This window comes from Dermacentor silvarum, chromosome 7 (assembly GCF_013339745.2).
Source record: "Dermacentor silvarum isolate Dsil-2018 chromosome 7, BIME_Dsil_1.4, whole genome shotgun sequence".
In the NCBI taxonomy this organism is placed as follows: domain Eukaryota; kingdom Metazoa; phylum Arthropoda; class Arachnida; order Ixodida; family Ixodidae; genus Dermacentor; species Dermacentor silvarum.
Window position 1 is genome coordinate 36,943,076 of NC_051160.1, and position 26,960 is coordinate 36,970,035.

Sequence of the window (26,960 nt, forward strand, 5' to 3'; positions counted from 1 at the left end):
CACTATGAGCTGAAACACGTTATTTCGTGCATCTAGTTATATCTCACAAGCAGATCAACGCAGTTGCCTTAAGTTGGTACCGGTGTAGGTTGTTATCATCCGTGCCTTCTCCTCCTCTTTCGTATTACCTCATACATCATACGACAAAATCTGTTTGCGTCCAAATCTGGAACAAACGAAATGAGAACCGCAAATATATACACAAGCAAGAGGTTTACCACTGTAGCATCTTGCGAATAGTTCGGAATCTCTCACACATACAAATTGAATTGTATGAGAGATTCCGAACTGGAAAGAAGGGGTAAGGGAATTTCAACATCAGTAAGGAATTTCAACAATGAGCATGTTTTTTAATTGTTCGACAAGCAAGCTACTTATTTTAGTTGTATGACTTACACTTTACTGAGTGATTTACTTTTATTCAAGGCAGTTAAACATGCAATAAAGTTAAAAAAAGAACACTGCATTACAAAGGCTTAGATTCCCGCTGTCCCTGATATTTTTATTACACCCAAGTTAGACTTGTACATTGGCATTAACCGTGTCTGTAAGGAACGGTGACAACAGTATTACGAAATGTTAAAAGAAAGCTTGCTTTCTCTGTCTTGGCTTAATGACTAATTTATTTAATGTGCTGACTGGTGCACTGGACTGTCTATTTAACGAAGACCCTAGGTATACAAGTTGTTGTCACGTAGAACTAAAGACATTACATGAGTTTTATGAAATACTAAATGTAGGCTTTTCCCCTCTATTGGGTGGCCCTACACAAGATGCCCGACCGTAAGTTGATCATACTATTTACTTGAGGGTATGCTATAAGCAGCGGGAATATAGTAAGAAATATACGTTGGCAAGTATCCCGGCCCAAGGTCAACGGATCCTGCGTTTTGTACAATTGTAAGGACGACGTCTTACATCCTAAACTGCTCAAACGAGATGTGTGCTTAAGCGAACATGCAGATTTTAGCATATAAAGCAGCCAAAACGTAATGACGGGTTGTATGTACTAAAAATTAACTGATTGTTCCTCTATAAGGCTTCAGTCGAAACAGGGCAAGGGCGAAAACTCAATATTTAAGTGAAAAGGGGACAGTGCCGTGCTGATCTTCACTATTACCGCGACAGCGTTAGGGGCCCCGTGTCTCAGAAAAGTCGGCGTCGGCGTCGGCTCTGGCGTCCGCGGCCGAAAAAATCATCCCGAACCACGCGCATACGCGACCACGAAGGCACTCCGCGTGTCGCAGAGGCGTGATCGAACTAATTGAATTTTTGAGCGTAAAATGCGTTACAAAATTCGTAATGTACAACTTAAATGCAACCTAGAGACATGATAGCGTCGGATTGTAATTTTAATATACGAGAAAACATAATTCTACTCTGCGAAAACTCAAAAACACACCCCTTTACAGCTGCCGTTTGAGGTCTCTCTAAAATTAGGAGTGGCGCGGCCCGCTTGGTTTCTTGAAACAACATAAAAAAAAGAAACTGACAGCTGGGATTTCTGCATAGCGTTCGCTGCCAGTGGTTACAGACAAACATTGCGGTTACATAAGCTGCAGTTGCCGGGAAGCGTGAGAAGCAGTCCGGGATCTTTCAAAGGTATCACGTTCCACTCTTAAAAGCGAAGCTCAAGCGTCCTCCCAAATTTTAAGAAATGATTGCGTGCAATCGTAGTAAAGGGCGAAATAATGCCATATAGTCATAATCTGATGCAGGCTTTATTAATTGCTGTAGAAAGCATGTGAATACTCACTGGAGCGTTCGAAGTATATTATTATGCTTTCGAACCTGTTCTATTTTACGGACATGTTTTGCGTGGTTGTAGTATCTTATTGTTGAAGCTTGTTGCTGCTCGAGGTTTTACGACGTGACTCAATTGAATGCATTTGACTTAGTTTCTACCATTCATTACACCTAGTAGAGAGCAGATCGTGCTAACATCGCCAGTACGGGTTTTATTTAAACCGTTTTTAACGAGGTTTTCTTTTTAGAAATATGCCTGCATATCCTCAAGTAATCGCTACAGATATCATAATTTCATCACACCCTCTAATACTCAACCATCCTCGTCTTCCTCGGCAATAAATAGTTTTAAGTTTAATAAACCACCGTTTACCCACCACAGAGCCTGCCCAAGTCTGTTATTTACTGTAAATGTTCGCTAGAGTATCCGCTGCCCCCGCTTGATTTCTTGTCCACTGTGCTGTCTTCCTGTCGCACAAGGAATGACTTTGTCATTCCTTTATGACTTTATAGCATTGTCTGACATTTTTTCTCCCGTCTCTCTTTGCGAGGTTATTAAGTTCTCAAGCTTTCTTGTTGGTACCGCAGTAGTAGTGGTAGCAAGCAATATTTGAGTACTTTTCTTTTCAAGGGACAGCAGAAAAGTTCCAATGATGGCTTAGTAAAACCTCCCGTGTGCGCTCCAATCCATTTTTATTATTTTCTCCATTTCATTTTTATGCTGCCGGTCTATGCGAATACTTGACTTAAACAAGTGTACTCTTGTAAATATTTTAGTACTTCCCTGCTAATCATTAATTCTCATTTGCTTGCCGTCTCTTGAACGCCTTTGTCTTCTGTATACTGATGTTCAGTCATACTGTCGCATTTTGTCGGAGAAGGATGCAACCATTTGTTGCAAATTTACCTTCAGTGGTGATGATAAGGACAATACCATCTGCAACACCAGATTACCGTGATACTAGCTGTTAATCCTCCCTCCTAATCCTTCCCTGTGTAACTTATTGGATACTCCATGTGAGTAATGTTCAACATACACGTAAATCAAAGATCCCTAAAGACATCAAGCTGCGATTTCGCGGTAATTTTCTGGTAAAGAATAGGTTGAATACTGGTCCATTTTTCTCTAGATACATATCGGCAGCTGGATTTTTGTTGCTCGCGTTAAGTATAACAGGAGTGACGCGCCTTATGACCAATTGTTGTTAGGTTTTCGTGAATCGTTTATAAATAGGGAGGCAATGCTTATAGCAGCGTTTTTGCTACAATTCCTGCTTTTATTCAGAATAACGTTTTTTGAATAGCACTCTTCTTTGTGATATAACTGTCACTCTAATGAAATAAGCATTGTTACCGTTGCAAATGCAGACACCTACAACTCAATTATGTGCCTCTTTGGGGCCGACACACATGCGTCCTAACAACTTTCAAAAGCGCGAGCGCCTCGAGCAGGACCGAGGTTCCTCGTACGATTCTTTGGATGAACATTTCAAGCAGCATGCGCATCGGAGGGACTTCCAGCAAGTTCCGAGAGGACGCCGCCTCCACGGCGTTTGCGAAGCGAATACTGATACCAACACTTTAGTGATCAGATGACCGTAGCGTATCACAGCACAGGGGTGCTACAACGTAAAATGATTCGAAACTCTTTGATTCCAAACTCCTGACGTCAAATTTACGTAACCACCGGCGCAAGCATCGGACAGGGACCCGCAGCGTTGTCTGCACAACCCGATCAAACGCTGTCCTCGTTTATAGGAGGTAACCTTTGTTCGCTTTCAAAACCAATATGATTGTCTAAACTCCTCGGTTTTTCTTGTGTAATTGGCAGACAAGAGGCGAGGAGCACGCTCTTGTGGAGAGGGTTTCGATGGGGCCGAGCCAGCACAGTGAAAATAGATAACCGCATTAAGAGGGTGTTCCCGACTTCTCCGATTGGTCCGCTTCGCCTTACTTAGCTTAGGGTGGCTGGTCGAAAATCGCAGCGGCGTGAAACGGAAAGATAAGAATGCCGCTCCTAAGCAAAGAAGAGTTGGCAGAGCAATGTCGGATTTATGCCAAAAGGCTCGATAACGTTTTACTGCCACGCAAAAAGGTTTATCATACGCAAATAAATACATGCTCACCGGCAGGTGCGAGTAGCGAGGGCCTGAGCGATAGGCGGGCCGCCATCTTCCGTTACTTTCGGAACGGGGCAGTCTGTGGCTATTCAGAAAAATTTTCAGTTTTGTTCGGCATATTAATGCATTTCTTTCGCGTACACGTCACTTTGACGTGGTGAGTTTTTGCGGTTTTGTGAGGTCGCGTGACAGACAGGCGAAGTGGACGTAGCCAGAAAACATTAGACTAATAGCTGAGGGCTAATGGTGAAAAGGCGTCGAATCAGGAATCATTATTTTTCTTTTGTGTGGTTAATTCATGCATAATCAGTGTGTACACGTTATATCAGATGCGGAGCTATCGCGGTTTTCGTGACGTAGCGGGACAGACAGGCGAAGTTGGGAGTGGCCCGAAAACGTTTTGGCCAATCGTGGAGGCTGATTGTAGAAATTGGAATCAGAACAGTTTGTAATAATTTTACGTTATAGCGCCCCAGGTGACATCTGCCTCGTGGCTACATGAGGCTAACGTTGTTTTAGAAAAAGCCTACAGCCCAGGCCTTGTTAGTCGGGCCCCCCGGGCCGAGGCAATCCTTTATTTCGCCACCGTGGGCAGTGCCAACACTGACTACCATTTCTTTCGGACAGTAAATTACTAGTCATTACTTTGAAGAAACGTCAAACGTGCGCTTCAACGGCAAAGCGGTGTCCCGTACTAAATTGCTAGCGTGACCGAGAAGTGCGTTGCGAGAACATTTCGACCCCAGGTGGACAGCGCACACAAACGTCTTTTTTGAGAAGCTCGCTTAGCTTGCGTGTTCGTACATCGCAGCCAACCACTTCTACAAAATTAGCCATTTTATTTAACCGCGACTCACTCGTGAGAACAAGCTGGAAAGTGGAGGTGCCACTCGGCCGATTTTTTATGTGTCTCTAATGGTTGTACGAGTCACGTTTCACTGGCCATCTCTAGGATATCTCCTGGAACGGCTTAACGCAATTGATGCACCCTAGGAAATTGACCGAAATGAGCATAGCACTTTATAACCTTCGGTGTTGCTGGGGTGCTAACTGCAGCCGTAGACAATAACGTTGCGGATGTTACTAGGAGAGGTGTGAAAGCAAAATACAAATGTGTAACTAATAGAGTACACTGTAAAGACACAAGCTGGAGGAATATGTGCCTGTGTATTGCAATTATGCGTTCAAAACACTATTTCTCTGGCGTCAATTATGCTAAGCTTGCTATTCGCTAGCTACCATTGCACGAATGACCGCATGCTATTACGATGTTAGTGTTAGTAGCACGCTTTTGTTGTATGAATATTTCATATCTGCTCTTTACTTGTAAGAATGTTAGTTATATCTTAGAAACAATATTTCTTGACACCTCTATTTATTCGCTTCTCTTTATTGCATAACTTTAGGAGGTGACGGTATGCTGGTATAGTTACGCAAGAAAATTGCGGTAACTAAATAAAAACTAAAAAAATCACGAATACAATCTCAGAATGTGTCTATGATTAGACTTGCATTATTTGACCTAGACAGAACCAATTTTTAATCTAAACATATCAGATTCACCACCAACAAGGATTCGACTATTGGCTAGTTGGTATGACCTGGTTCTGTTTACTGCGCTACTGTTACACAAAGAACAAAATAATATATGCCATGTGCGTCAGTGTTCTTTATTGTGCATTTATGTGGCAGTATACCGCAATAAACAAAACGTTATAATTGCCAATATGAGATTTGTCACCATTATATGATTTGGTGAGTGAGAGTTCGTTACCCTAAGACTGTTTTCTAGTTCACGTCTCTGAACCAAATAGTAAGCCCTTCAAGCAATTTCGGAACACGTTGAGAAACCCAAAAAGGTTTAGCTGGCTCGAGTGCTCAGTAGGTGTTCTGTAAATGTTACTTATCCATTTGTAATGAACCAGAAGAAAGGAAACTGAAAGCCCGATTTTTATAGTGATACCATAAGAAGCCAACAAACGAAGACACGATTCACAGCTGTCCTTGGTATCTTTGGTTGTTGGCTTTCATGGTATTGTTATTTGTATTAGAAAATAGTGTTATTCATAATTTGGATTGTTCTGTAAAGTGTCCGTATCATTTATACCACGGTCATCAGCCTAGTTTATGTCCACTGCAGGCTGATGGCTTCTGCTTTTGATCTCGAATTACCACTGTCTTACACCAGTTGAGACAGTCCTAGGCCTGCAAAAGTGCTCATTTCTACACCTAAACTAGTTCTTTGCATTTCTCGACCTTCTTTTCTTTCTTTCGCACCCATTTCACAATTCTAACACAGCATTGGTTACCTGCCCCACACCTTGCATGGCCTGCCTTACTTAATAGTACAGCGTTACTTCGATAGTAATATCGACTACTCGCCCTTGCTCTACCCAGTGTTGTCTCCCGGTCCCTGAATATTACCAGCTACCATTTTTCATTCCATCGCTTGCTGCCTGGCACATGAATTGTTCTCAAGCTTTCTGCCCATATGTGCCCTACGATTGTGGTTCATATTAGATATACTTAACACGCAATTCTACGGCGTGTTTCTCTTCAAGAATCATGGTAAGATGTCCATCATGAATTGGTAATGCTTACCGTATGCACTCCACCTCATTTACTTTGCAATTGAGTTTCGATAAACGCAGACGAAGACATGTGTCGACCAAGCTCGTGGTGATGACATTGGACACTGACACTAAGCACAACACACTTACTGCTGCATCTTTCCATGCACGCCTCACACGTTGGAAAGTGGTTCGCGCTTCCTGCGCAATAACCGAGCTTATATCGCCGGCAGATGTTCCGGATGTAATCGAAGGCCCATAACTGAGGACTGGCCTTGGCACAGTTGAGCATTCGGATACACGTGACAAATTGGTCGTCGCTCGCTGCTCGCTGCAAACAAGCAAGAATAGTTCGAATCTTGAGTATACAATTCGAAACCATACTGCCATAAAATGAACCACAGAGGGACATCAGCGGAAGAGAATGTTGACAAGTAATTTGTAGTCCAACCGTTACACGGGAAGTTCTGGGCTGCTTCAGTTACGTTATTGCATCACGTACTCTAGAAGTGCAAACAAATTGTTTGTTTATAGGTTACCAAAAATTATCACTCTCACACACAATAATCTTCTCACGGACTAAGATTGCGTTGCCAATGAAGATTGCGTTGACAACTGCTAAGATTGCGTTGCCAATTAAAAGACTTCTCCACTGCAACATATTCCCAATAATCAGCTATTTCTACTTCACACAGTTGCGTTAATGCATTAGCACCCAGTGGGCTTTCGAAAGTATGGCACCATTTTCCCTAGTGAAAAATTAGGGAAGAACACATTGTTTTTTTTGTATTTCATTTCTCTAAGCAGGTCGCTGCCAAAACGACCACATTGAGCCAACCGGGCTCAGTCCTGATTAACCTCCGTCAATTTCATTTATACTTATTTCTCTCTTTTTTTCAGCTGCATGATACCTTTGATCCATTCATCGCCAAAACAGAAGTGCCGAAGATGGCAAGTACTGATGTGTCCAGAGCTCATTTATTTTTTACCATACTTTAGTACTTTATTCTCGAAGCTGATTTTTGTGTGTTAGTCTTTATAAAAGAATGCCGTCGATTACGAATGCATCATATTGTCAAACAGTCAAACATTTTTACAACGAAGTCGTCGGTATATCCAAAATCGTTCATTAGACAGGTTACTTCGTTTTCAAAGGTAGTGCACCGTACAACTCACACTAAAAGTATGTACAAAAAAAGAAAGAACCTTTACTTACCATGACGTAAAGATATGCTTAGTGATATAAGCAGATACTTTTTGTGCACACACTGACCTGATGGAATATGCGGCTGCAGTCATCCTTATTGCGCGGAGGTTCGGTACATGGTTTGCGGCAAATTGCAGCCGCTACTCAAAGTAAACATGGTCATCGTTGAATTCCGCCATTGCCTCCCTCACCGTGAAAATCAATGATTTGTTTATATCAACATTATCACTGTTGCCTCCGCTGACATTTGTGTCCTTTCCACCCTACCTGGCTTTAAAGATGCCGTCGGTAGTTAAAATTTACGATTACATCACCGTCGTCATCAACTGAAACATATTCAGAAGCCGTTGCATCCACTGATGCGCTATAGAAATCAGCGTACGAGTTTATTGATTCCGGTCGCAGGGCGGCAGGACTACTTATGACGTCGGCATACTCTTCAGCTTCGTTGCTACCCCACTGCCGCTAGCGCTAAAGCAGAACACATTTTTGTGACGTCTGCGGAGCACAAGGGCGTCACCACTACGTGGCCTTTGCTGTAGGTAACAAACCTGCCTTAAGGAAGGCCAAAGTGTTTTAGTTTTACAGGCCAGTTTAATTTTTTTATTTGGTCAATGTTATGAGGCGTTCACAATGCACATAAATGATAGGAATGGCCGGCCAGCTCTTCATCAATCTTTCCTTGTACATGTCATTTCGCCTCCAACGAAATGTTGCCGCCACGGCCGACTTTGTGCTTTGCAGCGCAACAGAGTAGCCGGTAATTCACTATGGTGGGTGAATTATGTTTTCAGGGGTGGTTTACCTTACCAATAGCAGTCCAGCGCTGGTCAATAAAGGACAACAAGCAAAAAGTATTTTAGGATAACTTGAGCACAGTTGCCACTAGAGCACTGCACATCAGCTGTAAAGCGGGCGTTGTTATCTGAATTGAATTGAATTTTATTTTCAACAAGCGTGTTTACATACATTTTTGAGGCGGATGGGCACATCTTGCGCATATCAGCTGCTGAATGCCTGCTGCGCAGTATTTAAAGGAAACATGGAGCGAATTCGCATGCCCCTTCGGTGATCGCCTACCAATATAGTGTATATGGTCATTTATTTGATGACTATTTGGAGTTGTATAACTTAGGTGCCTATGTATGTAGTTTCAGAGATGTATGGTCAAACTTGGGGCTGGCCATGTCGAATACTGCATAATTACGCGCAGGTATATTGCAACATTAACAATAAAGAAATTCACTGTAGGCTTATTAGCTATTATGCGCCACTGTAAAGGTTATTTTTTTTCTCTATGAATACATACACGTGCACACGCGATTTACGTGCAGTAGTGATACAGTAGTAGTAGCAGAAGTGGTAATATCTTCTATGCAGATTGTAAAACTTTGCCCCTGAGTTTCATAGCATGTTGCTCACGAGCTCCTTAGGTGATGCTTTTACCCCTTTGTTTTAATTTCCAGGGGGTTGTTAGTGAAATCTTACAAGATTTTTATGCTGCATGCACAGGAAAGCTTGCTGGACATCTTTATCTCAAATTTGGCAGTGTGTTGGCAGTGCTTCAGAACAATACCGAGAGGCCTTCAGATATATACCAAAATTGTCACGTGATGTGCACCTGCCATTTTAGAAATTTGGCGAGAGCGATTGTAAGACGTCACGTGTACGGCATGATGTGCACCTCTGATGTGCAATCCTACAACGCCAAGTAGCAATCAAGTAAGCGGGAATCTACAGTATACTGGTAGGCGATCACCGAAGGGCCATGCGAATTAGTTGGGCTGCGGAATCGTCATGCCGCCTACTAGCCGCTTTTTTCCCGTAGCCCTGTATCTGTAACGTGCATGGCGAAAAAAAATTTGATTGCGATCGCCGATATATCGTGTGGCACTTTTCGTAGAAATCTTGTTGATAAAGTGCTGTGTCTGCGCGCGGTATTGCCATTGCAAACATTGGCATTCTACATCGCTACTTGAAGTTGCAGTATTGTAACAAACTGCACTGCAGTGTAAAAGGCACAATATTTGAATTCCAGGCACTTGCTTCCTTGCTGCATCTATTTTACCTTACGTCGTATGACGATAATCGTCACGAACAGGAAGGTTGTTTTTGATTAGGAGAAGGGACATGAGCAGCTACCGCTCTATAGCAGTGGCGAATATGAGTTCTGCTTACCCACAGGTGACTAATCACAGTTTGATGTTATTACCTCCTCTAATTCTGAACGCCCACACGCATATACGTTTATTTACGTATCGCTGGCCGAGCAACTACGGTTCCACTATTATCTGTAAACGAATTTTGGCCATTTGTGATGAGCGTTTTCCTCGTTCTAAGATAAAATGACTGACATTGCTAATATTCAGGACCGAAGACAAATACAATGCTACACTGTAAGAAGAATTATTCTAACGGTCCTTCCTGAATTCCTAGTTCGGACAGAAAGAACATGATGCTGCAGTTACGTGCAATATATACATACTTACCCAGGCACATGTTCTGGCACTCCCCCTCTGTGGCAAAACGGTTGCTGTTTTTTGCACAACCTCCAGAGAAAAACTGCTTACAGCTTCTTGTTTTAATATCAAAATAATAAGCCAATTTCACAGGTGAGCATTTTTCATAATCCGGTCGCTGGGTACATCGCCTTGATTGCCTCTGTTTCCCGCGGGACACTGAAAAAAAATCACAAGCTGTGTACGCGACTTTGTTTCTTTTTACATATCCTTAGAAACCGCCAGTTGTGTTGAGCTATAAAATAGTTTTATAAGATGACCATATGAGTCTTAGGTGCAATAATTGAAGTACTTCTTATATACAGTGACATTAAGAAAGCGACTGTTGCTTTCCTTAAAAATAAAAAAAAAGTTCTCAAATTTATGGAACCGCGCAAGGATGCTGACGAGCGCAGACAAGAACGCTAGGCGAAGGCTTGATTAGAGGTCTGTGGATCCCTACGTATGTCTGGCTTTTACAGACTTGCTTCCATAAAAATATGTACAAAGAAGTTGCACTTATCTTCACATGGTACACAACAAGCAAAGCCACAATTATAAACACACACAAACAATATATATATATATATATATATATATAATCTCATAAGAAGCCAAGGTTCCCTTTCTTCTCGTTCACACACACACACGCACACATACACACACACACACACACACACACGCACACACATACATATATATACATGGCCTACTCTTTCTGCAGAAATATCACAAGCCATATACATGGATAAAGTAATCATAACGTTCTTTCCTAAAACTCGCGCGAAAGAGTCTTTCGCGCGAGTTTGGAAAAAATGGAAGAATGGAAAAAACCATTCACAGTGCGAGGTTTTTATGAGTCTTATGCTGCCAGTGCAAGTGTTGTGTTTATAATGTTGCTGCATGAAACTTGCCAACGTTGAAAAAAATACCTTGCCTTCCCGCCTCAGTAATATGTATAAATTTAGAAGTATGATAAAGTAAAACGCTGCGATTAGGATAACGCCGTGGGTTAGAGAAAACAGAGAGTATGGTGACTAATGTGGTTCTGACATAAGCGTAGTTCTCTCAGATAATAAATATAGTGGCCCAAACTAAGAAGCAGTAATAAAAAACCGAGGAAAATAAAGAATTACATAAAGCCTGTTTTTGATTTGTTGAAGCAGAACGTGTTGCAACCTTAATAATAAGCCACATACTTTTTTTACACCTTGTCGGCAATGGTTTCAACATAGTTATACCCAAGATAAATGTTCCACTAAAATTACTGCGGAGCTCCTCTCATCATGACAGTCGATAGCAAGGCAATTAGCATTCAAGCAATGTAGCTACACGCCATAGTTCTAAATTCACTTTTATTTAAAGTTTGAAGTGTTTATTCTCAGACTTTCGTTGCTTCGCCTATATGCGACATGCTGCTGTGTCGTCTCGCTTTGCTATAGCACACCCTTGCCAAGGTCACCCATGAGCACAGCGGCTTGACAACTACTGCATCACACAGACGCTGTAGACGCTGATGATGAATATGGTATGACAACTACCTGACAACGATGCAATGCCAACAGAGGAATGACAGCTGTGGAATAATACCGATTGATTGATGACCACATAATTAATACAGAATGAGGAAGAAGAAATGACGACGCTGGATTGATGAAGTTGGTATGACGACGATGACCTGACGAGAATGACATGACGACGACTGTGTGATGATGACCCCATTACGACTGGTCGGATATCTAAGTTAGGGTGACGAAGATTGAACGAGCCACGGCGACATCACTATGACGGTATGGCAACGAACGCACGACAGTGTAGTGACGACACAATGATGCCGATGACACGAAATGATCTGAAGACGATAGGACAACAAAGACTGTGTCACGAAGCCTGTATGACAATGATGGTATGACGAGAGTCGGGTGGCACAGGCGGACACTAGTCAATGGCACGATCACTAGCTCATGACGACGACGTCATGGAAACAGAGGCATGAAAGCGACCGTGTGAAGATCACGCAATCCCGACAATGGCAAAACAGAGGTTCATAATCACAGTGGAATAACTGAGAAAGATTTACGTCGATGGAACCATGAAGACGGCATGACGAAATTGGGATGACTGTGCTGAAGTGATGTAAGCCTGTAAAACGACTGCGTGACGACTTCGGCACGACGACAATGTCTGATTATGACTGTCTGACGACGACAGCGTGAAGGCTTTTGCATTACAAGTGTCGGATCACAAAGTTAGATGACGACGATTGAATTACCACGATCGTACTACAAAAAATGCGTGACAACTGTAAAACGACCGTGACATAATAACGGTATGAGGACAATGGGGTGACGTGATGACGACTATATCCCGAAGCCTGTACGACGACGGTGGCCTGAAGACGATGGTATGATTGAGTCGATTCACAAAGCTGAAGTGACGATGCTCGAACGACCACAACGCCATCACGACCACGAGTCCTTGTGGTTCAACCTATTAGACAACTGGGGCAGCTAAGTCGGCGTACAAGGCATGACCGCGATCGCATGACGCTGGCATAATCACGATTCATTGACAACAGCATAATTATGATGGAATAACGAAAAGAAACTTTGGATGGATCGACGAAGAGTGGTTTGATGACGCATACTTCACAACACTTGTATGACGATGACTATGTGACGACAACCCCACGACGATAGTCGGATGTCGAAGTTAGAGAGCCGAAGATGGAACAATAACAACGGCATCACAACGACGGTATGACAAGAAATGCATGACAACTGTTTTACAACGAGGCTATGACGAGGATGACATAGCAACGGTATCATGACAATTGGGATGACGACGAGTGTATGACGACAATGAGTGACGACGACTGCATCACGAAGCCTGTGTGGCGACATAGGTAGGACCATAGTAGATGACAAAGGCGAAGACACATCGATTGCATGGCCACTATTGCACGATGGCGACGATATGACAACATATGCATGATAGCAACCAGTATGAAAATGACGCAATGACTGCAATGGCATGGCAACGGCGGCATATTAACGATTGAATGACTCAGAAAGATTGACGTTGATGGAACGACGATGGCGGTATCACGACTATCGCATGACGGAAATAAGATGACGTTGCTTAAATGGTGACGACGGTAAACAAGTCACAGGCCTGCGCGGCACACGCAGCACAGTCACAGCGGAAACTGGTGCAGTGGCTGAAGAGTAGCTCCACTTTCGGCACCACGCACAACATGGTCTTCGCGGCAAAGTCTCTTCGCCTGGCTTTGACGAGAACGATCTGAACTGTCCGCCCGGCGTCGACGGCGAGCTGCGGCTTGTAATGCTCTCTACACAGCAGTCTGCTGAGCCCGATGATGACTGGTTGATTGCCGCTGCACGTAGCTCTACGATTCGCGTCTTCAGCAGCGCCCTTCGTACCTTGCGACGAGATGCTATAACGTGTACCGAAGAGGTATACAGAATACATGGAGCACATCTCCCATCCCTTGACCTGGCCACGGTACGTTGTTGTTGATGATGATATCATGATTGTTTATTGGAATCTTCAAAACCGGCTGGTGACACATAGTCACTTAGCCTGCTTGAGTTAACCAGGTTCATTTACATGCAGCATGGAATTGCTACATGCAACTTACATGTCGGACACGCTGAGTTTGCAGACTCCTTAACTAGATGGCGCCACTTTATTGGCCTCCGCCAATAAAGTGGCGCCATCTCAATACAGCTAATCAAAAACCTCGGTCCAAAAAGCAAGGCACTGCTGACTAATGCCATAGAGCAAGTGATTAGAACTAAGAATATTCCCGTTGGATGGCGTGAAAGCAAGATGAATCTCATCTACAAAGGCAAAGGAGATAAGGACAAGACGAGCTCGTACAGGCCAGTTACAGTAACGTCGGTGATATATAGAATGGCAATGCAAGCCATAAAATTAGAACTGTCGAAGTGGGTGGAGGAAAACGCTGTATTGGGGGAACTACAGAATGGGTTCAGGCCAGGCAGACGCTTAGAAGACAATATGTTTGTACTAACTCAGTGCATAGAGATTTCAGTAGCTCAGAAAAGACCTTTATGGATAGCATTTCTAGATATTAAAGGAGCTTATGACAACGTAGACAGGGAATTGTTGTGGGATATTCTTCAATACGAAGGCATAGATGACGATTGCGTGGAGCTGCTGAGGGAGATATATCGAGACAACCAAGTACAAGTGGCATGAGAAGGCCTAAAAGGAAATGAAATGGTGGGAATTCACCAAGGATTGAAGCAAGGATGCCCTCTGTCACCATTGTTGTTCACGCTTTACGTCAAGGGCATAGAAAGACGACTGGAAAACAGCGAATTAGGTTTTGATTTATCCTACATGCGTAATGGACAAATGGTGCAACAGAAGGTCCCTGGACTGATGTACGCAGACGACATTGTGCTACTAGCGGACAATAAAAAAGATTTACAGATACTTGCGAATATCTGTGGGAACGCAGCGACAAATCTAGGCCTTAAGTTTAGTACAGAGAAATCAGGGATTATGATCTTTAATGAACACACGAGTAACTTCGTGGTGTCAATTCAACAGCAAGTAATACCCATAGTGAAGCAATATAGGTACCTCGGCGTACACATAAACGAAGGAAAGAATTACTCAAGCAACCACCAAGATAATCTGAAAATAAAGGGGAAGCGGAATGCAGCATTAATGAAACACAGAGCACTGTGGGGCCACAATAAGTATGAGGTGGTGCGTAGAATCTGGAAAGGAGTAATGGTGCCAGCGCTAACATTCGCAAATGCCATTATATGCTTAAAATCGAATATATTGGCGGGTTTGGAAGTTAACCAAAGATCAGTAGGCCGGTTGGCTTTGGGAGCACACGGTAATACGACAAATGAGGCAGTGCATGGAGACATGGGTTGGGCCTCTTTTGAAGTCAGAGAAGCACAAAGCAAAATTAGTTTTGAAGAAAGGCTCAGGAACATGGATGAAAATAAATGGGCGGCTAAAGTGCACAAGTATCTCTACATGAAAAGCGTGGACACAGAATGGAGGAAGAGGTCAAGGAAGTTGGCAACCAAGTACAGGATAATCGAAACTGTAAATAGACAACCAGGGGTCATCAGAAAGAAAGTGAGAGAAATAGAGACCGTGAATTGGATGCAAAGAATGGAAACTAAAAGGACAATGGAGATTTACAAGAATGAGAAGAAATAAATTAGAAGGGAAAATCTGTACGATAACACAAAGGGCAGTGCCTTGCTATTTGAGGCTCGAGCCGGTTGCCTAAGGACGAAAACATATCGGAACAAATATTCGGAACTAGATGAGACATGTGTATGCTGCAGTAATGATCCAGAGACCACTCAGCACATCCTAAAGGAATGCGACGGGATCCACCCAGCGAGAACCGTAGGTAACGTGCAACTCCCAGAAGCGCTTGGGTTTAAAGTGGAAGGAAACATAAACAGATCAGCCGTAGTGATAAGCACGAGACGATTAGGTGAAAAAAAAGCAGGGAAAAGATGGATATGTACTGATCTCTTAAAATCATAGGCAGCAGTACAAGGTAAATTTTTGAAAAATAAAAATAATGAGAGGTATGCAAAAATGCTAGATAAAGAACATGTATAGTATACCTGATTAAATCAGGCGCCCCGTTTCAAAGGGGATGCCAAAAAATCATCATCATCATCATCATTATCATCAGGCTCGGGATCGCGTTGATTGCGCGCCTCGTCTGAATCGCATGTAGTCGTCTGCGCCTGAGTGCCTCCTTGGGGCGCATTTATAGGGTATTTTTCCGCTGCTGGACAGTAAGCGCTGGCGTGGGTCAGTGGTAGAGAATCTGAATCCCAGGCAGCGGGCATGGGCTCGATCCCGGCGGGAACCGGGTACGTTTTTCGCATTTCCGGCGATAGCGCTTACGAACACGGACGCCGGCGGCAGATGCGGCGGCGGACACCTTCGCGAACCAAAAGGGCTATTGGAATGAGCCCGTAACAGCTTACGCTGTAAAATGACAGATGTGGCGATATCATGACGCGAGGGGTCCCGCCTGCAGTTTTTACTTTGGGACCCCTTCCTGTATACTACTGTCTATGTACTAATTTACTTATCAATAAAAATAAATTGAATTGAATTGAGTACGATCATGAAGTTAGAATGACCACGATGGAACAACCGCCATGGTATCATGACGACTGTATGACAAGAAATCCATGACGGCAATTCTATAACGATGAAAGAATAACGACGATGGTATGTCAACTGTATGAGGACGATGAGATGACGAGGAGTGTAGGATGAGAATAGTTTGACGACGACTCTATCCCGAAGCCAGCACGATGACGATGGTGCAACGACTGTGGCACCTCGACCATGGCCACATACCTTGTGGTTCAAGATATTAGACAACTGGAGCCGCTGGATTTACCTCGAAAGCGTGACTTCGACGACATGACAAGATTCCAGTCATGAAGCTGGATTGGCGACAATGTAACGACTAGGACGGCATCACGAATACGAGCGCGAATCTAGACCCAAGCTGGTAGACAACTTCGGCCACTGTGCTGGCGTAAGACGTTAGATAGATAGATAGATAGATAGATAGATAGATAGATAGATAGATAGATAGATAGATAGATAGATAGATAGATAGATAGATAGATAGATAGGCAGGCTCACCCCGCCGGTTGTAGGTAAAGACAGCTCAACGTTATAAAACAGACCAAGATTTTGGACAACAGAAACCACTCGTACAACAAACGAGGTGGTTTTGAGTGTGATATTTGCACCAGACGTCAGCTTATCCTATTGTCTGAAGAGGACGTCTTTGGTTTTATCAAAATTACATACAAATGAATCAGATAACGATAAATTGTGCAGCAATTAAAGTATTCATTACCATTTTTCAGTCATATTAGCAAAGTTAGCCACATGACATGCTATAAAATCTAATTCGTGGGGTAAACAAAAATAAGAGAGCTGGTCTCGGAACACAGCCGTCGCTTTTTTACCATGGCGGCCCATTACTTCCCGCATCTTCCATGAATAACGAACCTAAGGAAACAGATAGCAATTTTTTGCGTATTTGGGCACAGCCTATCACAACGCCGCTTGTCGACGCTCTCTCTTTTCCTTTTTGCAACATCGCTAACCATACCCGTAACCGAAAGAACACCGCGGTAACTAAAGACACTAAACCACTGGGTGAGGTTGGCCATGCCGGAGGAGTGCTATCGCGGCGAAGTCCGTACTGAAGATAACGCCGCCGCGTGTTTGTAACGTCGTGGGGCAAATGAGGTCTATAATCATTTTTGAAATTTTATTGTGAAGGCACATCTTGATCGGTCAGTAATTTCGCGCCCGACATGCTCAGGCGTCAAAGGACCCTACCAAAAAATCATGCACTGTCACAGCTAGCTTTTGTGGACCTTCATCCTACACTTTCGCCACAAGAAAAAAAAAACGCGTTAAACTACATTGAATTCTTCGATTAACAAAATGTCTCACAAACTTTATGGACATGGCCTTGTAGAAATACTGTCGCAATGGCAATTTCGTGAGAGAAAAGCATTGTAACATAAATACCTCCACAATGACAGCAAAATTATGAACAGCAGCCAACACTCATGTTTCTGGCCTTGCCAATATTACAACTGAGATTACTACCTCTGCATTTTAAATTGCCCTGCCTTCTCTTGGATGCAGAGTCCCAATGCCCGTGCTTTCTCTTTTCAGAAATTACTGATGCAGATGTTCCATGTATGATGGGAGTTACTTAGAGAATATGTGCCTACGCCACATATGAAGAAAGCAGCCTACTTCTATGGAAGCCATGAATAACCTTAGAGTCATGCTCGTCTTTGAGTTTGCAAAGACGGCTCGGAGGGACCGCAGCCTGTGGGTTCGCTTGAATCATTTAAATATGTGTGCTAAAGAGAAGAAACACTCTACAGAGATCGATAATGTAATCTGTGCTTGAATACTTGCTGTAAACGCCACAACAGGTTCGCTGCATAAGGTCATTTCAAAACAACAGTATCGGGAAGGTACTGTAGCGGAATTGGCGACATTGTTCACGACGAATTCGTTACTCTCCTGTACTGGCACTTTGTTCTGCAATAAAAATAATAGTGGCGTCGAGGAAGCTGCGTTGAGTAATCCAGAACTTGCCGACTATCTGTACGAATGGTACAAACTTTACAGCAAGGCCGGCCCTCAAGACGTTCCTATGGGGCTGTGGTGCGAATCTGTGGTGCCCACGAAGACAATGTGAGCATGTTCCGAGCAATTAATGCGCATACGTTAAAGGCAATATTGCTGGAAGAATAACAACGACAACACGAAATGTTCTATCTACTCGCGATGTCACACTGAGCTGAATTACCGCAATAAGCCTATGCAAATTCTAGCTTATAATTTATTGGCCTCTGCGCACAGGTTCTGATAAAACATTTCCCTAGTGCCAGCTTCTCTTCAACGCTACTTTGCTAACCCCACGCTTAGAATAAAAACGTACATAAGTACCTGTAGCATTTTTTACTTGGCGATGCAAGATTTCTTCATGGCGCCGTGAGTTGGTACGCTGTAAATTTGATTTCGGAAGCGGCGGCGCAAGCGTTAGCTTTTCCCTGGCTTTGGCCACTGTAAAAGGAGCCGATTGAACATAAAGGTCAATATTGCGTAAATGTTTCTATTTGGAATCTGTGGTAATGTTGAGGACACAAACGCGTAGGAACACACACATGAGTGAAAAGCGCACCAACTGTAGAGATCTGATGATGTGGAGCATTGATGGTAAACGATGCGCTGACATCTGGTATGTTATTATTTATTCTACTCAATGTAAGCTGCTGAAATGAAAAATAAAATGAATTATTAAGTCATTCCTCATCGCAAGCGAGACAAGCTTTCTTCCCACGCATTATTGACAGCGATAGGAATAATGAAAGTTTGACGAAGTAGGGTAGTGTGCGTGAGATAGGCTGGCCGACATTTCCATAGGTGGAACCATTTTCTCACACATGTTTAACCTGCCGGCAAATGCATCGACATATCCGGCCGTTGTACTTGCGAGCGGTGAAGCACAATTAAAACAGGATATTATAATGTTGAGTTTGCTGCAGTGGGTAGCCAGAAAACGTTGATGCTTTGCTTTGTTGTCACCGGCTGGTCAGAAGACTCCAATTTCGCTACATAAAAAGCGTATGACTCGTCGCACGGCCACACTGCATCTAACTTTGGGGATTCTTCTGTCCTTCCCCTGCTTATTTTTCTTTGCAACTTTGCGCTCTTTTAGCATGCTTTCTCTTGTTGTTTCCCCGCTTACAATATGAACGAAATTATGCAGCAGAAAATTTACAATACTGGCGTTGGCGTAACGCGACAAAGCGATGAAATAGCTTAAAAAGCATATTGCGTAGGAAGCCTTATACTGTATCGTGAGGTGTTTTGTTGAAGCCAACATTCGCAGATCCGAGCGACGAATGCCCTTTCGAAGATCAAGATATTCGTGAGTAATATTTGTTTGCCGTGTTTGTGCCTGGCTGATGGTTAAGAGTGATGACTCACCATTTTTTTCTACCTCTTACCTATCCGGAATTAGCCACTGGTATCTAATACAAACAACCTGCAACCTTTTTACTGATGGATTCGTCCGGCTTCTCTCAAATTTATATTATGTGCCACTTCAAACGCTGTCATTCGTGGCCAATTCTCAAGATTGAACCCTGGCTCGTGTTTTGTGTGGTACAACGCGGAATGTATGTATACATTGTTCAAGGTCTCGTCAACGGGCGTCATTTTCAAAGTCGTTTTCGATTAAGGATGGATTGACAAGCACTTTATTGCATTCTGGTCCTTGCGGCGAAGTTGTAGGTCATTCTCCTCATACGCACGTACCTCGGGGTCACTTCAGCGGTGCCTTGCAAATAGAAGCCGAATGCTTTCCTCGCCTTCGATAGCAAGCTGCGGCTTGTGCTGCTCTCAGCTCTGAAGTGGATCAACCCTTACGCTCCATTGAAGAAAAAAAAACAGCGCAAAAGTATGTTACACCAACTCGCCCATATCAAGCTCGTGCTGCTTAAGCTCCCCCGCTGCAGCGGAGAGAACTTGTCCATGTTACGTGTTTAGAGAAGGTGCGCCCATTTTGCGTGGAAGAGCCATGACGTGCGGCAGAATACACCTTACGTGGTCCTTGATGAGAACAAGACACCGTCGGCGCTATCTAGTAAAAATCAAAAGAAGCCGAGCGTTACACGAGGACTAATGAAGACGAAGCATACAAGCTCAATTATTGTCAGTACATGTTGAAGGAAACCTAATTTAACATCGCCTCCATGACTAGAAAGGCGACGTGGCGGAACACGAAGGTGCGCACGCCAGCTATATCCAGTACACAAATGCTTAGTGGGTAGTAGCCGATCATGGCCACTTCTGTCGCGATTGCGCTGCTCGGGATCATTATTCTTCACTTCTGTAGAAGGAACAGAGTGGCTGAGAGACATAACAAAGACGTTATTCTCTCTCCGTCGGAAACAGTTGGACAGTGTTTTAGTAGCTGTTATGACGCCATCCTTGTTTTGGAATGTTATCCAAAGGAGTAAAAAGAAAGACTTTGACGTCGATCCTCCTACTTTTCCATACCTAGTGCCAACCTATGATGATCGCGTCCATTACCTATTGTCTTAATCATGAGAAAGAATAGTCTGTAAAAGGCGCAATTGATGGACGAATATGCTGAGCTGATCGTTCCTTTAGGCACGCATTTGGTTCAAATGGTTGTACACCAAAAAGTTACATATGATAAAGGTGACATTACACCAGAATGGTGGCCCCTTCTTGTGAGGTGATTATCCTTACGACCCTTCTAATTGTATATGTAAGCGTCATTCAAATAGTTTCCACTGGAAGCATGAACAGTGCTTGTGACGGTGCCATTCTGGATTATTCACATTTGGTGATTGTTCTTTTTTGTCTTACTGCGTACGTAATTGGCGCCACATGTTTTCCAGTTTGGTGCTGTCGCTGTTTAGTTGTTGTCCGTGCCGCGAAAGTGAACAAAAATTCGCCGATGATTGCGGTACTCTATACGTGTTTATATTTCACGTGTCACTATTTTGTATTATGATTACATAGATGCATGGTTTATATTAAGAAGAGGGCGCTGTGAGTAGTGTAGCTGGCACGGACAATCCCTCTCATGCGGCAGATTGCAAACGGTGCGAAGTATGAGGCGACTTCCTCACTAATAAGGAAGTCGCGAGAGGCAGCGCGTAGGTGGCGCGTAGGCGCGATTCCCAGAAGCCGTTATGCAGCTCATGCAGCGCTTTGTTTCCATACAGATGACGCGGGCTACTCTATCGCTATATCATAGTCGTCGTTTCCGTACTGCCCATGTTGCGCGGCACTATGCTTTTCTTCCTATGCTTTGGTTACACCCACGACGAGAGCGGCTCTTCGTCACGGTGAAATCGTGCCACCATTGTCAGCGGCGACAACACCCAAGGGAGCGTCACAGCGAGCATTACTCGTAGCTACTCGCTATTGCCCCTAGCAGGAGTCGTGATTACCGTCACATACGCTGGTACAGTAGACAGCTTGTGTGGTCAGCAGCTGACACAGCAGACGAGCGCTACCCCCCCCCCTCATGCCCCCCTGCCCCCCCCCCCCTTCTTCCCTCCACTTCTCCACTTTCCTCCTTACGCGCTCTTATTTCATCTCCCACTGCGCTCCGCGTTCGCTTTCATTTGTAGCTGTGCTCGTTCGCTCGGTTACGAGGTACAACAATGCCGAGGCACGCCGACGCTCTACGCAGAAACGGGCGCCTATGTGATACGCTCTAAAAGGCAGTGTGGCTAAGAGGAAGACTGCTGGACTGCCAATCTGTTGATCGTAACTTAGAATTCTCGCATCACAATCAGATTTTGTTTTCTTATTATTCATTTCTCGCAAGCAATTTTGGGAACCCCTTGATGACAGGGGCCGTCATCAAAACGACCAGTGGAAGGAGCCCATAACAGCTACATCTCTAATAAACGACTAGGGATTGACGCTGCGGTTCGACTGTCTAACGGTGATCGTTCAAAAAGGTGTGAAAGAACTGTCATTTTATGACGGGACCAATGCTGCGTAGAGTGCTCCAAGTATTGTCCGCGTTGCGAAAGCAGATAGGTGCATTTATGCTCGGCTGTTGATCCTGAGACTACAAAAATTCAAAGCCACTTACGAGCTGCCATTACGATTGATTCAACAGAACTGTAGTTTAGCGGCCATATCAAACAACTAAGTGCTCCTGCCTCCCTCAACTACATATTGACAAGATTTCACCCGTAGTCTTTACTTAAAACAACTGTAGCTTTGCCCTAAGCAAGGACGACCCGAAAGCTGTGCTCCACCGTATCCATCGCGATGCTTGGATCTTATAGGTTGTGTCATGCACCCCATTTCTAGGTAGTACATTTGTCTGCAACAGCAGAATTTCGCAAAGGCAGAATTCATCTCACGATGACTGTGACAGGCAATGCGTGTAGCACTGCATCGATATAGCAACACAACCTATTGCTACCGTCCAAACGAGTTGTGTATGTGGCGTCCACAGCAGCGGGATTACTACCCGTTGTCTTTAACTGCACCGCAGCGAAGCCTCCACGTGGCATCCGAAATGCCTGACGCGCCACCACTGCTACCCTCCATAGCTGGTCGCGCTAACCACTGCGCCGCCGTTGCAACAGGTTACAGTGATGACTATCTTCGAGGCAGTGCACTTGGTTTGGTTCGGCCTGGCGGGTGCTAAACTAGATGGCGCGTGATAGGAGTGGCTCCACTCTCGGTGCTATGGAATCATCGTCGTCCAAAGTTGAATCGCCCGCGTCTACATCCATCTGCGGCACGCCCATGGTCATAGTTGGAGACGTCAGACAGGATGCTCGATCAACGTCAATGTTCACCGGCGCGATGTGTACCGATGTCATCTGAAGACTCGCCTCTCCAGTAGATGCAATCGCAACTTTGTGAGGCACTGGAGTCGACTTGGCGTTGGAGAACACGTCATGCACAGCGCACTGAGTAAGGTACTCATCAACATAGTACTCCGATCACCAGGCCATCCTACTGTCGATCAACTTGGACCCACAGACACCGTTGCCGGAGCCCAAGGGTGACGGTGATTAAGAAGCAACGCGCTTCAGGTACCCGTTGGACGAGGACTACGACATCCCGCCAGAGTATGAGGTTGACTTGGCCTACGAGCCCGATGAACGAATGTGGTGTCAACACCATGGTACCCCTCGGAAAAGTACTGTCATCACTCAGCAAAGTGGTGTCATCGTTCTGAAAACGGTTGCCGTCGAGAACGAACATTCAACGAAACGTGCGTGGAACAATAATGAGAACTCCGCAAATAAAACTAAGCTGAGAGATCGCAATTTGACCGGTATGTCGTCTTATGTTTTTGCGACCTCATAAAGCAACATTACACTCGGAAACTTAACGCAGCAGTAATGCACTCGCATTTACACATCATAAGAATTGCTTAGCTGCACCGATATTTTTTTGAGGTACAGCTAGTTTCTCCGGGGAGTTTTGATTAGAGTATCTGACAATTTTATTAGTGACGCACAAGTAAGAAAAACGTTATTATACATGTGTGCGTCACCACGAATCACCGGAAATACTATGTAAGCTACCACAGCATAACTATAACCAGTACTCATTTATGACTAAGCCTTTGAATCATTCTATATTCGGCGACATTGAGATTGCAGCTGACGGCTCAGTGCACTTTACATACCGTTACCTGAGAAATATTTCGCGGTCACTTTGCGACTCAGAGCTATATTTTGTACCTGTTCATATAATTAAAGTTAAATTCACGAGCGCGCAGTGTATTGACGCGTAAATGCACCGACTAGCATTATATTCGACTTTTTGCTTGGAGAAATGAACATCGTATTTTCGTGGTGTAAGTTTTCAAGTAGATTTCGGATGAAGCACATTGAACTTTACGTAGTTTATACTATTATTGTGTATATCGCACCCAAACGCTTCAAGAATAAAAACTTGGAGGACGCTTAAGCTTCGCCTTTAAGAGCGGAACGCGATAGCATACGAACATTCCTGGCTGCTTATCAGGCTTCCCGGCAACTGCAGCTTTCTTTTTTCTCCAAATTTGCCTCCGCATGCGGCTACCGAGGAGGCGAGCACCATCTGGATAATATTTCTCCCAGGAGCAAACCGCGGCGCACCGCTGTATGAGTGGTAGAAATTCTGGAAAATGGGATTGTGTATAAGTTTCCGCATAAAAAAATTATGTTTTATTGTATATTCAAATTACAATCCGACGCTAAAACGGGTGTGGGTTGTGCTTACGTCGTCATTTACGATTTTTCAGGCGAATTTTGCTTTGAGAAATAAGATTAGTTCACCAGCGCCTATGCGCCACGCGGAGGGCCTGCGTGGTCGGGGTGGTTCGGGATGATTTTCTCCGCCACGGATGCCGGCGCTTACGCCGACACCGATGCCAACGCCAGATTTTCTGCAACACGGGGCCCTTAACGCTATCGCAATTCAAAAAGCAAAGAAACCAATTTGTATGCAACTTTCTAAGACTTCCTGAAATGAAAATGCATTGCCATTTTTACCATGCGCACGAACAATGGCATATAGCTTGCAGCAGGAGGCTTCCTTCTCACAGTAATACAAGATTTGTTCCCAGATAATGATATACTCAGTCAGGGATCATAGTTGCACTTCTGCATAAAACGTGATTCTGGGAAGTGGTGTACTGGTTTTGTCCGTAATTTTTTTTATCAAATCCTCGTGAAAATCTCAAAGTTGAAACAAACTCGAGGATCAAGTTCTCAACTCGGTGGCTCAGGTATAAAAAGAAATATTACAATTCTGTAAACTGTAGCTTTTAATGCATCTAAAGCGGACATTATTAGCGTATTATGCAACTCTCCGATATGTGCCACTAATTTGTGAGTACGACTTTTCACAATGCCGTGTAAAAATTGTACCAATTTCTCGTCAGCTGCACATTCATATATAAATTTAGTTAGCTTTACATGTTCACAAGAAAGCAGTTCACAGAACTGCATTATCTGTTTATTTTTTTTTGGCGCACAGTGGAAACGTACTTGCAAACTTCGTCATATGTTTTTTCAACTTTAAAACTAAAATTTTGTAAAAAGTTTGCACTATCAAACAAAATTCTACCTTCAGATCCCGCAGAACTTAACATTATCTCCCAAATGCGAACACATTTATTCAAACCAGTGCAGTGGTTTTCTCACAAAACGATTTCTGCTTACAAATGCTTTTGAAAAGGCAATTCGAGTTGTCCCCGAGCTAAACGTTCTCCCTCCTAAGCAATGACAATATTTAAAAAAAAATATGAAAATGTTTCGCATGAGAATCTAATGTAAACGCTCACATTTCACTAATTAAAAAATATAGACATGAAAAGGACGTTGTTTACGTTTAAGGACAGTCCTGGGCTAGAACACGACCATGGTTGAGATTAGGATCATATGCTACCAGGCAACATAGCATGTTTAGGTCCAGAACAATGTCTGTATTCGTCTGTGGGAACAATATGCGCGGTTTAAGCAGGCAGACAATAGAATGTAGGTATGTCGCTGAGAGTTACTTTTAGCAACATGATAGACTTCTGTGAAGAGTATTTCAGTATTCCACTATAAAATAAAGCGTCATGTATTGAAAGATGTTATGATATGAGAGGCTTCGGCTATCATGAGTAAACTACAGAAATCGGTTCTCCTTATATAATCAACCACTAAATTGTAGGCACAGGAACAGATAGTTAAGTAGGGAAAAGTGACACAGCTGCCAAAAAGAAAATAATTTACCGTGCGTGTTGGTCTCCCATACTAGAAGAACAAGAAAGCAACTAAGTCTCATTGTGAGTCATGTGAAACCAACTAAAATGCGCAGACGGCTTGTAGGCACCGCTGCCGAGCATTGTTCGTAGAAGCAAGATGGAAGTCCCGCGTCAAAAGACAGTTCTCAGAAAACAATTTTCTGTATAACAGCACACTCTTATGTGCCAGTTCTGCTTATGACTATTGTACAACCCACGCACGTGTTTTCTTAGCAGTGACGAGAAATCTCGGACGCAAGGCCTTATAGAATGCTCCATGGAGATGTTCTGCCGGGAATAGGTACAAATATGCCCTATGTGCAACTTTTTTTTCTTTAAAAAAACAGATAATTACTCATAAGACACGGCTTCCTTCATTGAAGACGCTATTCCATGACTTGAGTAATTTACCTGCACGTCATAATTAAACAAAAGTAAACTTGACAGAACACTTAGGTAAAAGTTTCAATATAAATTTTGGACAAAAATGACGAGAAATCGACAGAGAAGCATAAAAATGACACAACCTCAATGGACGCAGGGTAGCCACAAGCGTGAGGACACGTGACACGAATCAGCGTTGCGCCTGACGCTATCTGTTTTTGTATATGCAGCAGTGTTCTTTTCTGTAATTTTGGTGCACAAGCTTGGGAAATACCAAAGAGATTTGGGGCTGGTGACGCAGGCAGTGTAGCGACTACAAAAGGAAAAAGTCAAGAATAACAGAAGTCTGTTAACTGAATAAAACTGAGGTTACGCTCTTAGACCACCTGGAAGTCATCTGTTGAGTATGCTGGTGAATTAATTTGAAACTACTTGCAAGAATCTTGCGGCATGTCTAATTACTTCCTCGCTAAAATTACACATGATATGCAACTGCGTCTTAGCGTCTTCTGCGATGCTTCCATATTGCAC

General features: G+C 43.6%; 1 long non-coding RNA gene across 6 annotated transcripts; it reads right to left on the reverse strand.

Annotated features, from left to right (window-relative positions):
- LOC125946687 (uncharacterized) lies at positions 1–26,960 on the reverse strand. Of its 6 annotated transcripts, XR_007467778.1 has the most exons (6): positions 26,035–26,280; positions 20,066–20,390; positions 18,692–18,808; positions 10,133–10,321; positions 6,587–6,767; positions 1–166 (listed from the first exon to the last, which is right to left on the reverse strand). It is a non-coding gene; the product is annotated as an uncharacterized LOC125946687 (long non-coding RNA). The 6 variants fall into 6 exon arrangements; XR_007467779.1 differs by lacking the exons at positions 20,066–20,390; positions 26,035–26,280 and adding an exon at positions 26,816–26,960; XR_007467776.1 differs by lacking the exons at positions 20,066–20,390; positions 26,035–26,280 and adding an exon at positions 26,803–26,953.